The sequence below is a fragment of the Lygodium microphyllum genome, chromosome 5 (assembly GCF_053477565.2).
Source record: "Lygodium microphyllum isolate KBCC chromosome 5, Lygodium_microphyllum_v1.1.10, whole genome shotgun sequence".
NCBI lineage: Eukaryota > Viridiplantae > Streptophyta > Polypodiopsida > Schizaeales > Lygodiaceae > Lygodium > Lygodium microphyllum.
The window spans coordinates 15,165,458-15,180,880 of NC_141139.1; positions in this window are offsets into that span (position 1 = coordinate 15,165,458).

The following is a 15,423-nucleotide window of genomic DNA, read 5'->3' on the forward strand; positions in this document are numbered from 1 at the left end:
ATCCCCAAATGCAAACAATGCCACAGTATAATGCACCTAACTTATTGTGGTCGATGCAAACGACAGTGCCTCAAATGATGGTTCAACCACAACAATAGTGGCCTCAAACAGTTCCTTCAATGGCGACTCAACAACAATGGAACCCTACAACTGGAATCAACAACCCCAAGTCTCAGTAGGAGCTCTAAATCAGAGCTAGAATAGAGGACCTTTTGGATCGACCCAACCAATGTATGCAGTGATTACAGAAGCTTCCCAAAACCCTACTACAAGTACTTCAGGAGGTGAAAATCTAAAGGACTACTTATCCAACTCAGTTGCAAGTATCAAGAAAGAGCTTATGGATGTGATTACAAAGCAGCTACAGACGCTGAAGGTGAATACCGCCAATATATCCACTCCTGCGGGAGCTGGAAGAGATGTGATGTGCTCTAATACATGGTGTGGAAAGTGTCATCAAGCGGGACATTTAGCCACTGAATTTACTCGAAAACCAACCATTCCTAGAGCCTTTTGTTCCTACTATTTGCGGAAGAACCATACAGAGGATATTTGCTCTCTGAAAGAGATGCATGAATGAAGACAGAAGGATAAAAATGCAAGATTCAACTTGCTAGAATCCAAAATGACAACACATGATATTGGACCAAAGCCTAGAGAATTTGGTCCTGATTTCGGTCCAAGGAGGTTTCCCTCTCAAAGTTACAGAGGACGACAGTCTGGCGGTGGTCAGAGATCAGAGGTGGAATGTTATAGGTGTGGAGAAAAGGGACATATCTCCCCGAATTATCCAAACCCTAGACGATCTATGGACTACAAGCCCTTATGCAGCCAATGCAAAGGTGAAGGCCACACTGCAAAGGACTGTCCAAGCCCAGCCCCTATAAAGGCCAATGGCACTGATAGCCAACAGAAGGTACAAGAGCCTGCCTCCAATTTGGTAGAGTTGGAAGTTGCCACTATCACATGCACCAAGAAGAAGGAACCAGCTGTTCAGAACGAAAATAACTCTCCTGCCAAGACTGTGAAGTTCAACCTGCCAACAGAGGAACAAAGCAATACAAAACAGAACAGTGCAGTACAGAGCACTATATGCCACAGAGAGTTACAAAGACAGTTCCAGAAATAGGGCCAGAGGTCCAAGAGATAGATGATATAGAAGCACTTCCAGAAACAGAAGAAGTGTCGATGCTGCAATTATTAGAAGAAAAAGGAAAGATGAAAATGGGTGTAGCCCCATTCCCCAACCGGCTGGAGAAGCTTGTGGATCCTATCAAAGATTATGACTTGGTCAAAGACTTAGACACTTTTAAACCAAACTTAACATTCTCACAGTTGCTGATGTTGTCTCCCAGCTGCTGAAAGAAATTCAAAAGCATCTTGACAAGAAGACGTGGACTAAGGATCGCTCCTTCAACAGTGACCAAGACTAATAAGGCCCCAGAGCCTATAAAGGAAGTCAATGTGGCTAATGCCTTCCTAGATCCTGGAACCCCAGAGATTAGTGTATGGATAGAAGGATGCTTTACTTCAGATGCATTGATTGATGGAGGCTCATCAGTAAACATAATGACGGATGTGACAATGAAGGACTTAGGGTTGTAAGGAATTCAACCTACATAGTGGCTTATCAGATTGGCAGACCAAAGCAGAATTAAACTGTTGGGCATCCTCCCATACGTAAAAACAACCCTTGTGGAAAGAGATTATTGGCTGGCATATTTGGTGGTCAAACCAAATTCTTATGGGACCTCATACCCTCTGCTATTGGGAAGACCTTGGCTTTTTGAAGCAAGAGCCAGGACGGACTGGTTCAAAGGAGCCTTGACCCTAGGCAGAGGACCCAACAAAGTGGTGTTGAAGTTGTATGGATCGCAAAAAGATAATGGATCCACATCCATCAAAGTCATAATTGACTCCTCCAATGAGGTAGCAGATGGTACAACAGGAGACGAAGAGGCTGTTAAGTAGATCTTTCCCAAGAAAACAGAGGCACAGTCCCTAACAGTGGACACTGTGAGCCAACTTCCAAGGGAAGCAAAATCCTTGTCCATGGGAGAATACCTCCTTCCTCAATTAGAATTAATTTTTGAAATCACCTCTGACAGTGAAATAGAAGCATGGATGTACTGTTCTCCCTGTTACATGACATTTGCAAAGACCGAGGAGAGGCAGAACAGATACAGAGCAATAACAGATACAGAGACAGAGCAGAGGCAGAACAGAGACAGAGTGGATACAGAGATAGTCACACAGATAGTAACAGACACAGAGCCAGAGCCAGAGGCAGAAGCAGAGTCAGAAGCTGTGACAGAAGTAGAAGCAGATGTAGAGGCAAAAGATATGTTCTTATCTTACAGAGCCTCTATAGAAGCAGAGACAGAGTCTCCAGAGGAAGAGGATGAAAATGATGAGGAAGAAAATGAAGCACGTTATGAAAGTGCAAATGAAGAATTTCCTCTGATAGCGGATGATCTTGTTGATGTCCCTACAGAGACCTCAAAAGCCAAAGATCTCAGGGTGCTAAATGAAATGACCATGGTTCCATTTGGGTTGATCAATGGACCACAAAGTATGCAGAATCTGTATAAGCAATGGATTAAAAGCATAAAAATTAAGTTTACTAGTGGCTCCTGTTGCCCTGACCATTCAGTCCAGAGAAAAGATGATGATGATGCTCCCTGTCAACAGAAGCCAAAGCCCTCAGAGCCATGGCCTCTAGAAGGTCCGTGCTATGTGACATTATTGGACACATCCTCTGAAGATGAATCCCTAAGTCCAGAAGAAATCACCACTCACACAGAAGCAAACAAAGCTTTAATACCCTTTCAACAACCTCAACAGAAAAATGAGTCATCTATTCAGAAGGAGGACACTAGCTCTAGTGGAATATTAGATGAGGATACTACTCTCTTGAAAGAGCCAGACCTCTATCAGAAGCAATCCGTGGGACATTTATCCATGAGGTGGAAGGTGAAAGGCAAGTAATGTTCTTGGATACTAACGGTACTGAACGTCACCTGAAAGTGGGTCTCAATCTTCTAGAAGGAGAACTAGTAGTCTTGTCAGACCTACTCAAAGAGAACTTAGATGTGTTTGCTTGGTCATACAAAGACCTAAAGGGGATTGATCCCACAGTATGCCAACATCACATTGACCTAGAGCCCGATGCCAAACATGTAAGGCAAAGACAAAGGTGCATGAATCCTAATTATTTTGCTCTGGTGAAGGCTGAATTATTGAAACTTCTAGAAGCAGAGTTCATTTATCCCGTGGCTAACAGTGAATGGGTTTCACCTATTGTGGTAGTACCCAAGGAGAATGGGAAAATTCGAATATATGTGGATTTTCAAAAGCTCAATTCGAAGAAGAAGAAGGATCGTTTCCCTATCCCTTTTACAGACCAACTGCTGAACACAGTGGCAGGCCATGAGTTGTGCTCCCTCTTGGATGGATTCAGTGGATATAACCAAGTCCAAATCGCAGAAGAGGACCAGCACAAAACAACCTTCACCACAGAATGGGGGACCTATGCCTATAGAGGGATGCCATTTGGGCTCTGTAATGCTCTTTCCACCTTCCAACGAGTAATGATGGATGCCTTCCAGAATCATCTGCATGATTTCATTGAGGTGTATCTTGATGACTTTTGTGTCTATAGTTTGATCCTTGAGCACTGGGGACACCTAGAGCAATGTTTTGACAAACGCCGCAAGTATGGGATTTCTCTCAACCCTGACAAATGTGTCTTTGGCGTCTCATCAGGAGTTTTGTTGGGCCATATTGTCTCTGCACAAGGGATTGCAATAGACCCGGCGAAGATTGAGAAGATTGCCGCTTTAATAGCACCAACAAATCTCAAGCAATTGAGAGGATTTCTTGGCCATGTGGGCTACTACAGAAGATTTATTGCACATTTTGCAACCAAGGCATCCCCTCTGCACAAGCTCTTAAGGAAAGATGCGGATTTCCTTTGGACTGATGACTGTGAAGAGGCCTTTAATACCCTAAAACAATGCCTTATCAAAGCACCTATCTTGCAGCCTCCTGATTGGACAAAGGAGTTCCATGTGCACACAGATGCATCGGTTGAAGGGCTAGGTGCTGTCCTATGTCAAAAGGGCCCCTCTAAATTAGATCAACCAATATATTATGCAAGCCAGAAGGTCACTGATAGGGAACAGAACTACACAGTGATGACAGAGCTTGAGTGCTTAGCAATGGTGTTTGCACTGGAGAAGTTTTGACACTATCTACTGTCAACACATTTCAAGTTCTACGTGGATCATGAAGCCTTGTCCTTCCTGATGAACAAAGCAAATGTTAAAGGATGACTAATGAGATGGTTACTCCTATTCCAGGAGTTCGATTTTGAAGTGGTCACTAAGCCTGGCCGTTCCCATGTCCTAGTGGATCATCTATCACAGATCCCTCAAACAGAGAAAGAGGAACAGGATGATCCAGACCTCCCTGATGCTTCCTTGTTTCTAGTTGAAACAGTTACTCTCTAGTCTACAGACATAGCCAACCTCCTGGAAACTCAACAGTATCCTCCTGGCATCTTAAGTCATGAAAAGAAGAAGCTTCTGCTAGAATTAGCCCCCTACACTTTGCTAGGCGGTGCACTATACAAGAGAGGCAAAGATGAAGTATTGCGAAAATGTGTTGCAGGGGATGAAATCAGCATAGTATTGAAAGCATGCCATGATGAACCATGTGGTGGACACTTCGTAGGAGAAGTGACAGCCAGGAAGGCTCTGTTAGTGGGATACTGGTGGCCGACCCTCCACAAGGATGCATACGACTACTGTAAGCGATGTGATGCTTGTCAACGAATGGAGAAACCCACCAAAACAAGTGCCATGCCACTGCATCCCATTCTTCCCCTAAAGCCATTCGAGAAGTGAGGGATTCATTTTGTGGGTCCCATTGATCCACCTACCAGACGAAAGCAGAATAGATACATCTTAGTATGTACGGATTATGTCACAAAGTGGTGTGAAGCTAAAGCGCTAAAGCGGGACGATGGTAACAGCGTAGCCCTGTTCATGTACGAGAATATTATCACTCGTTTTGGCAATCCCCTTGAGCTGGTAAGTGACAAAGATACTCATTTTCTTAACAAAATCATGGAGAAGCTGACAGAGCTGTATAAGATCCGCCACTTGCAAGTCCACTCCTTACTACCCCAGAACCAATGGCCAAGTTAAAGTTACCAATCGCATCCTCTACTCGATTCTGACAAGAACGATTGCCACACACCGTTGTGACGGGGACGATCAACTTATAGATGCCCTCTGGGCATACAGACCCTCTTATAAGGCAGCTATGGGAAAGACCCCTTTTCAGTTAGTGTGTGGTACAAAATCCATCTTCCCTGTTGAGCTGGAATTGCCCTCTTTGCGACTGCCAGTTAAAGAATGCTTGGGAGATAATGAGTCACTTCAACGCCGTCTCTTGCACTTGGAATGCTTAGATGAGATATAAAGGATGGCCGTACAGTGCATGGAAACCACTCAAGCACGACGTAAGGCCTATCATGACAGTTTCATCAAGCACAAGGAGTTCAAATAAGGAGATCTTGTCCTAGCCTATGATTCGAGATTTGACAAGTTTCCTGGCAAGCTCCAACAACGGTGGATGGGTCCATACAAGGTACTTGCTGTCAATCCTAACGGCTCTGTTTAGGTGCAGACCGTTGATGCCTCTGATGATCCCTTCCTGATCAATGGCTATCGTCTGAAAAAGTACTTCCCTCCCTGGGGATCTTGACAATCACAGTTGACCTACCCTCCCCCTTTTGGGCCTCGCACTGTCCTTCTCGTCGTGCTTCTGATAGCCCTTCTGATTCTCCTCATGAGGTAGTCTCGTTCTGCTAACCCCTCGTAGATACATCTCAACCCGACCTTATTCTCTTTTCGTCTGATCCAACAATGGGGGTGAGGTTGGTCCTGACACATGGTATTTCTACCATTCTCTTTCTTCATTTTTTAAAAAAGAGAAGAGAAAAAGAAAAAAACAAACAAACAAATTGTTATGGGAGAAAAGGAAGAAATTCCCTGTAATAACAGGCCTCGTTCCAAGAAAAGGTGGAAACACCCTTGGGCAGGAAGCTAACTATGGAAAAGATGGTAACACCCACAGTTCAGGATAATTGACTTATCAACAGACCCTTCTCAGCAAGTAATTTGAAGCCACCTCCCTTAGTGTGCTGTCTCTACAATATCAGTCCATCTATCCTTCTTAACAGACGACTTTTCTTACAAATCATTGAAGTATGAGATTTGTAGGCTGCCTCCCTGGGTACACCTCGTCTTCAAGATCCTGATGACAACAATAGCCGACATGATCTTCATCACCAACCCCTTGAGTAATGCGAGCTTTCATCCTAACAAGATGGGGATGTGAGTATGGGCTGCCCTCTGTATCTATCAGAGAGTAAGATAGAGGGTGGGGTGAGTGACCAATCTTTCCCTTCAAATTAAATGAGAGGTGAGATGTGTGAACGAAGTGTTGCATGCACGGGATGGGCCTCTCAATGCACAATGCACGATTTGTTCTTGTGCACTGCACCATAAGGCTCCTTGGCCTTCCTTCTTGCACTATATGCCCGCACAGGGCGGGATGCACAGTTGCACCATCCAATGCGCACAAGGCATACGCCCTTTGCACAAGTGATAGTGAGGATTACATCAATGGGTTTCACGAATGGGTTGCCCTATGTATCTTTCAACAGAGCGTGAGATAGAGGGTGGGCTGAGTGTGACTGGTGTCTCTTCAATCAATTATCGAGAGGTGAGGATTGAGGGGCATTATGACCCTTGGAGTCAGGTACGTTCCCATTTCCCTATGCACCCATGGGATGGGTCTCTACCATCAGCACAGGACACGTCACTCTGTTCTGTACACTACACTGCAAGGCTCCCTGGCCTTTCTCCTTGCACTTATGCCAGACGGTTTGGATGCACTAATGCACCATTAATTGTGCACCCTGGCATACTCTCTCTGTACCATTCCCTTGTCAATCCCTAAACCGGGTCTGAGCTCTGGGTTTTCATCATTATTTCCTTGAGTGATGTTAGTAATGGGACGGGTGACTGCTCTTTCAATCCATTTGAGTGATCATAAGTTGAGTGCAATATCCCTCTTCATTGATGAATTTCCTGTGATTCCTTCAACCAGCTACCTCCCTGGGAGTTGCCGCATGGTCCCTACCATGAAGGACGTGTACTGTGAGGACACCTTGGTACCTCCTGCAGCCGACAATGATACTCGACGTAACCTCAATCATCAACATTCCTCCTTGGCAATATGGGCCAAGTTCATCTAACCCTACACCTTCTGTTTCTCAGTGACGGCCACCGTTTGCCTTTATCCTTTGTTTTGTGATTTTTCCATGTAAACGCACACTACGTTCACCGGAATCCCAATCCAACCTTACAGTCCCGTTCCTCCCTTTTAACTGCCTATTTTTCCTTTTTACCAACCCTTGTTCCGATAGACAGTTCTCAAGTTATTAATTTTTGAAGTAATTCCCGTAAATTAGACGGTTTTCCATGTGAACGTGTCTTTATTGCTCGGAACCCTGATCTGATGTGCCATCCCTGTCCTTCCCCTTCCCCTTGACATTTTTCTTTTTTATTCCCTATCATTCCGATGCACGGTTGGTCCGTTATTAATTTTTGCGAGTTTTTGGGTCCTTTTCGTTCTTATTTTTTATATTTTTCCATGTGAACCTGCCCTACTTGCATCAAAATTCCAGTTTGATTTGACAGCTATATCTTGTCAGTCTTTCCCCCACTTTTTCCTTTTTTCTCCTCCCTCTTTCTAGTGTCGTATTTTTAGTTATTAATTTTTCCGAGTGTTTTTGAATGTGCTTTTTGTGTTTTTTCCACATGAACCCCTCCTAATTCCTTTCCACCTGAGTTTTGATGTGCCAGACCTGTGAGGCCCTTTCTTTGAGACATTTTTCCTTTTTATTACCCTCTATTCCGGTACACGGTTCTTCCCGTATTAATTTTCAAGTCCATTTTCAAGTCCATTTTTGGGATTTTTTCCATGTGAACGTGTCCTATCTCGATTGGAACTATGTTTTGCTGTGATAGGATTGTTGGTCACATTGTTTTGCACATTTTTCTTTCTTTGTACACTTTGTTCCGATGCGCAGATTTTTCGATATTAATACTTGTATGTGTTTTCGGGCATGTTTCTTGCGTTTTTCCCATGTGAACACCCTAATTTTGCCTCGGAACCCGTGTTGCATGTTTCCATCATTTTCATCTCGTCTCTCAGCACATTTTTCCTTCTTACGGTTTTCGATCCAACGAACGTTCGGATTTTATTAATTTTATTCCTTTTTGCCGTCTGATCGCGTTTCTCGTGTCGCGCGTGAACGCGCCTGTTTTTGGTTTTACGCGCCTTGAGACGCCTCCATGGCGTCTTGGCTTGCACATCGTCGTCCCTACCCCGTTTGATCCCGTCATTGCAATTTTTTTTTGCCCCCGCCCGCGCATGCGCACAAGACGGGGGTGCGTTTTTTTGCACACCCATATTCCTTTTTTTTTTAAATACAAAAAACCCCACAAATCAAACCCACATACCAACCCACCAACCCACATTACAATTTATTTTATTTTTTTAACAACAACAACAATACTAATCAATAAAACCCAAAAACCACAATACACACACAAAAGAAGAAAAAAAAAGAAAAAAAAGAAAAAAAAGAAAAAAAAAGAGAGAAAAAATAAAAACAAAACCCTAATCATAAAACCCACAACTTTTTTTTTCCCACACCCACACACAATAAAAATCCAACAACCAACACAATTAAAAAACACAATTAATTTAAACAAAAAAACAAAGAAAAAAGAAAAAAAAACCAACGACCTTACGTGCTCGTTGTGCACCCTCCTCCTCCTCCTTCTCCTTCTCGCGTCTCGTCTGGTCCCCACCGTGGCCCGTGCCGCTGTCACCGTGGACGCCCCCGCCACCTACCTTATCGTCGACATCCTCTACGTGAGCCACGCCCTCGCCGCTGCCATTGCCCCCCGCCACTGGCCCCCCCTCCTCGCTCCTTAGCCCCGCCGCCGCCGCCGCTGCCGCCTCCTCCTCCTCCGCCGTGCACGCAGCCAACCTCCCTTCTCCCCCCTCTGGTTAGTTACACTAACTAACCCCTAGTTAACCTAACTAACCCCTAGTTAATCTAACTAATCCCTAGTTAAATTAACTAACCCTAGTTAGATCTCCCTAACCCTAGTTAGACTTAACTAACCTTACTTACACAGGCTAACCATCACTTAACCTAACTAACATTACTTCCACAGATTACACAGACTAACATTATTTACTCTAACTAACATTACTTCAATAGACTAACCTGACTCCAACTAACCTAACTAACTTACTTGATTTCACACACTAACCTAACTTAATTGATTTTCTCAGACTAAGCTAACCTAATTAACTTAACCTACTCAGTCACCTAATTTACTTAGGTTACCCCCTTACAGCCCCCATTTCTGCCCCTTCTCCTTCGTTGTCTTCCCGCTGTGTACGGGTGTGCTAACGGGCGTTCACGTGCGAGGACGCACTTCCGACTTGTCCATGCGGTGGAGTGTTGCAGTCAATCGTTCATACGCAGTCATCCTGTGATGTTCACACGCAGCTCAGCTACCGCCTTTTATTTTCAAACCCGAAAATTACATAAAAATACACATAAAACACATTAAAATTTCAAAAATGCATTAATTCATTTAAAATTTAAAAAAATTACATTAAAAAATATAAAAAATTTCTAATATTTCTAAAATAATTTGGAATATTTTTTAAAGTGAAAATTCAAGAAAATAAATTACAAAAAAATCAAAATTTGAATATTCCTTCAAAAATACATGTAAAATGAGTAAAATTCATTAAAATTTGATAAAATTCAAAAATAAATCCAAAATTTTTCCACAAACCCCCTTGCCCCTTTTTCCACTAATTTCTAAATTGAAAATGTTTCCATAAATGACCAAAATATTATTTGAAGCCAAAAATCCTAAATTTGATACTTCACTTCAGAAAAAATCATTTTAAATTCCAAAAATCAGTTGAAAAATTATGGATAAATTACAACACATTGCTGACACTTCTTGGATTGCTGAAATTCCACCCTTACACTTCACAACATATTCATATGTCATATATCTCATTTTAATTATTTTTATTTAAAAAAACAAAAAAAATAACAAAACAAATAAGCCAAAACCAAACAGTATACACAACACAAACACACCTAAAATACAATTGAAAAAAAAAATCACGAAAAATAAAATAACAAAAAATAATAATAATAATAATACAACAAACACACTAAGGTACTTTATTTTTTCCAGTCAGTGGTGTTTGTTTTTTTTTACTGGATTCCTTGCATTTAGGACTACTCCATGCGCCTTCAGTCCATTGCATACACACCCCTACCAGGTATTTATTTTTTGAGCTTTATTCATTTTGATTATCCCTTAACCATAATTAATTGCTAAAATGAACTATATTCACCCACTTTTTCACGCGCATTCGAGCTAAATACACAATTTTCTAATAATTTAAAAATCAACCATCTGTTCACTTTACACGCACTACATACGCTTAAGAGACACCTTAATTTTTAATAAAAATGAACCAGCCGTCACAAAAAAACTTGCACTTGCAAAAAAACGCTCCACATCACCATTAATTTTTAATTAATGAATTTGCATTTAGAGACCCCAGTCTGGGAATCGTAGTTCGAGTTTCGATAAAGCACAGTTTCACCCTAATAAATTGTAATTAAAATTTAAAAAGGAATCGTCGTTTTCTTATTAAGGTTTATAACCTAATAAAATGTCTCCCATTGTTAATAATTTCTTAAAATGAACCCTTCATTAAAACCATTTCCTCTCACTGCACTTTTTCTCCCCTTTTTAATAAACACGCTTCATGGGATGAGCTAAAGTCCTCTTAGTTGAGATTGTTGGTCAAGGTTTTGGTCAGGTCCTAATGTAGATTTTTATGGTATTATGGTTTGTTTATATGCTACGATTACGGGTATGGTTTGCAAATTTTCTTCTTTCTTGCCTGATACGAGGTTTTGGGTGCCTGTTTGTTGCATCGCATGAAGTTTTCAGTCACATATGTGTAGAGGTCATGCCGAATTTTTTCTAGGATGTGGGTTGTCTAGGGTGGTAAATTGGTTAGTTACGTCTATATGTGTGTCCTTATTTTGATTGATTTCTGTTTGATAGCTATTTTGGTTGCTTTGCAGGCATTCTTTGTGATTGTCTTTGTTTGTGGTGTGTGTGTTTTCCATTTGAATGGCACCTCACGCTCCTCCTCCTATCCAGTATGTCCCGCTGATCAATAGGGATTATTCTTCCCTACTGGCTTTTGAGCCTATAGCGAAAGTAGGACTTGCGACTTTCATGGCTATCTCATTCCCATTGATTCGAGATGATCCATCCCTGTGTGATGAGTTTCTTGCATCATACAGTAAGAAGTCGGGCCTGGTTCATGGTGCTTCCATGGTATTGACACCCTGAGGGTTAGGGAAGGCTTTGTCTCTTCCCTACAAAGGAGAGCCCTTTGTTACATTTAGACAACTATTCTCCAACGATGAAATTTTCAAGCTGTTACAAAAGCAAACCAAGGAGATTCTGGATGTCAAGAAAGTGATAAACACTTCAGGAGTATCTTTTTCCGTGATCACTGATCCTCTTTGGAAGTTAGTCTGTCAGTTTCTTCAAGACAGGTTTATGCCTGCCAAAACACCATCCCATTATTTGTCCAAAGAACTCTTCACAACTTCCAGGATGGTGTTAAAAGGGGTGGCTATTGATTGGAGTACTTACCTGCTTACAAAGATGGACCAACATTTTGTCAAAGTAACCAGAGAAAATGTCACAAATGTCACCTATGGTTCCTACCTATATGCTTTCTTGACATACTTAGGCCTAAAGAAGGGTGTGCTACCACCTCCTCCATCTGATCCATTACCTCCCCCTCCACCTTCAGAAGAGTCAAAACCTATTGACATAGAGGATCTTGATTCCCCTCCTCCATTGGTCATTCAGCGAAAGCGCTTGAAGCGTGTGGCAGATAAAACTTCCTCAATCATTCCTTCAGTCACAATTCTTGCTACTTCTAACAATGACCTTCCTGCCTACCTCACATGTAACAATTTGTTCAAGGCACATAGAGAGGGTTCTTTGGCATTATCAGTTGCAGAAGTTGGCCTTCTATATAAAGCTTTCAACGATGGATCTTCCTCTTCCAGAGGATGGTTGGAGTGGGCCTTGGTCTCCTGAGTTGCTGACAAAAGTGGTCCGTATAGCGTTTGAAGATTCTGTGACGACGGATACCATGTTGCTGTCTTACATGTATCTACGAGATGATTTGTTGATTTCAGATGATGTAGATATGGCCTGGTATGTGGGGGATGTGGTTTTGCAAGCTATTTTGTATGTCAACTATTTGGAGTTGCGGATAGATGACATGTTCCAGTGTTATTCTTCAAAAATGGCTACTTGCCCTAACAATTTATGGCACTCAATGATTGATTCTGTGGTCCTGAATCAACGTTAGAATATAGCTTCTACCTATGTGCAGAGCACTAATCAACTGAGGGTGGATCTCTTAGCTTATCTTTCCAAAAACCATCCATTTGATTCATCCTTTTTTTATGCCTACCAAAGAAGATCTTTCTTAGGTCCCTCTGTTCCTAGCCTATTATACTATCAACAAATGGCTCATTGCTATGATACCTATCTTTCCCTCTATCAAACCAATTCAGCAGCTATCTTACCTCTTCTTTTCCAACCTCAGGGTTTTCCTCAAATTCCTATATTTACCTATTGTTCTTTCATCGAAGATAGAGTTTTTTCCCCTTCTCCACCATGCCCTTCACCATCTATCCATATACCTTCTACTTTTCATGTTTATCAATTGACACCTTTCCTAACTGATTCACTTAAATTTTCAGCCACTCCTTCTTTATCTTATTCCTCCTTTTATGATTTTGCCTACCCATCTTTTCATCCACTTTTACTTATTCCACTTCCATCTCCTGCCACTTCTATTTCTCAACCCCCTCAGTTGGTTAGTAAATACGATGGATTTGATCAACAGATTCCAAGAATAAGAGGATGGAGCTCGACTGATTCTCTCACTGGACCACAGATTAACCGGTCAATAATTCCAGGGGACTGGACAACTGCCAGTCAAGCATACCAGAATTACCTCCATTTTGCTCACCAATATTCACAATCTCTAGATCCTTCAGTGAGATTAACAACTCATTTTGCTTGGTATCTAGCATACATGCATAGGCATTCCCATAATGATCAAAAGGCCATTCCAAATCTTTGTATGAATGTCAATGTGAACATTGATTCCGAACAGTTGGATGTCCTATATTTTCATGCCCTACGTCTACCTAACAGATACCTTGTTTTGCTAGAAAGGATGTTCCGCCTGCAGCTCTTTCAAAATCCTCTAAAGACATTTGGAGATGAGTCCTTTTCCATGGATCGTTTTCGAAACCACCAAGCCTTCAAAAGGAATCACCTTCATTGATGCCTTTGCAATGTATTTTGGATGATTCTTAATTATAAATATCTCTCTTTTTGGAGGTGTCATTCAAATGGTTGTGTTAGTGTTTGTGTGTGTGTGTTGTAATAATTGTATGTGATGAGTTCATACTGATTGAGAAAAATTTGTTCGAGAGCTCTTTTCAAACTATTGATGATGGATGAAAAGCCTATGGTGGAAAGCTGAAGAAGAACCTCTTATATCCTTTACAAATTTGTTATGAATTTTAAATGATTATCAAATGAGTTAATGAATAACGAAGTTTTCCTTTAGTAGTTTTTTCTAGAAATACAGGTGATAAGTTGGGGTCGTGGTTTGGCGAGATTGTTGAAGATACTGAAGAAGAAAAAATTTGAGCTCTTTTATGAACTTATATTCTTCTTTTCCTTAGGTCGTGAGGACGCTTCCTTTCTAAGTGTGGGGATATGTTGAGAGTGGAAAAAGACTGAATTTTTGACTAATTTTTGTTATTTTTTAGGACTGAATGATTGATTTTTAATGGATTTAGAGTGATATATGGTTGATAATGGAAGTATTTGAGAGTTTTTTGGATGATATTGATTATCTTTTGGAAGATCATGATGATTCTTAGTAGAGATATGAAGCTCTGTGATGTTCTGATAGGTTCTGTTGAGATTCTAATTGGTTTTATATACCTTCTGTATAGCTTCTGTTTTGTTCTGATTTTCTTCTATATGAAGCATGGATTGATGATTGATGAAGATTGAGATCTTTTGGAAGCTTATTGAATAGTTTTTGATAGTTTGGAATGGTTTTAGTATGATTTATGAGGTTCTGATGACCTTCTGTACCCCTTTGTGTAGACCTTCTGTAGAGCCTTTGTCTTTGCTCTGTCTCTGCTCTGTAACTATTCTGTAGCTGCTCTGGTACTGTACTGTGCTGTTCTATAGATCTTCTATAAGTGTTATGTAGAATGTATGTGTGACTTTGGGAAAGTTTTCTAACTTTTGGAAAGGATGAGTCTAAGTTCAAAAGAGCTAAAACAAATGGAAGAAGCAGTTGTTGAAGACTGAAGAGAAGACTAAGTGACAGTGACAGCAATGAGCTCTGAAAAGACACTGTAGTGGCTCTGCTGACTCTTCATATCAGACATACCTCTTGGGAGGTGCATCCACGACCTAAGAAAGATTATTGAGAGTTATTATGAGAGTATTATAGTGAGGATATGATGTACTCTTGATAGAGAGAGAGAGAGAGAGAGAGTCAGAGATAGTCAATTCTATCAAAACAGTGTAACTGTATATGAGAGATTGAGAGAGAGAACTATGAAAATATTGAAGATGAATACTATGCGATTGATTTCCATTCAAAGATTGTGTATTCCCTATGTTCTTTGTTCTATTGATGGATTCTATGAAGATGTTGAAGATTATGGTTGATTCTATCAAATCCGTGGGAGATATCTACTATGATGCTACGTGAAGAATTGCTATTTTCTTTGTTTTGGTCATCAAAAGAATGAAATAAAAGCTTGTTGATGTTACAAGATAGATTTTCTTGCAGTAGAATCTCATTTTCCCTGGTGTTCCTCTTGGGGCTCCAAAGACTCCATGTGAGAATAGATTCTTCAATTGGCATAATTGGTTGTTGTCCATGCATAAGTTCAGCTGGCATATAGCCAGTCACTGAACTATGAGTAGTCTGGTCAGCCCATAATGCAAAAGGTAGCATTTTAGGCCATTCTTTGATCTTTCCTATACAAGACTTTGCTAGAGCTTTGAGAATAGGTTGATGACCTCTCTCACTCTTTCAATTGCCTTCAGCGTTGTAGGATGATGTTAAAGCCAACTTAAT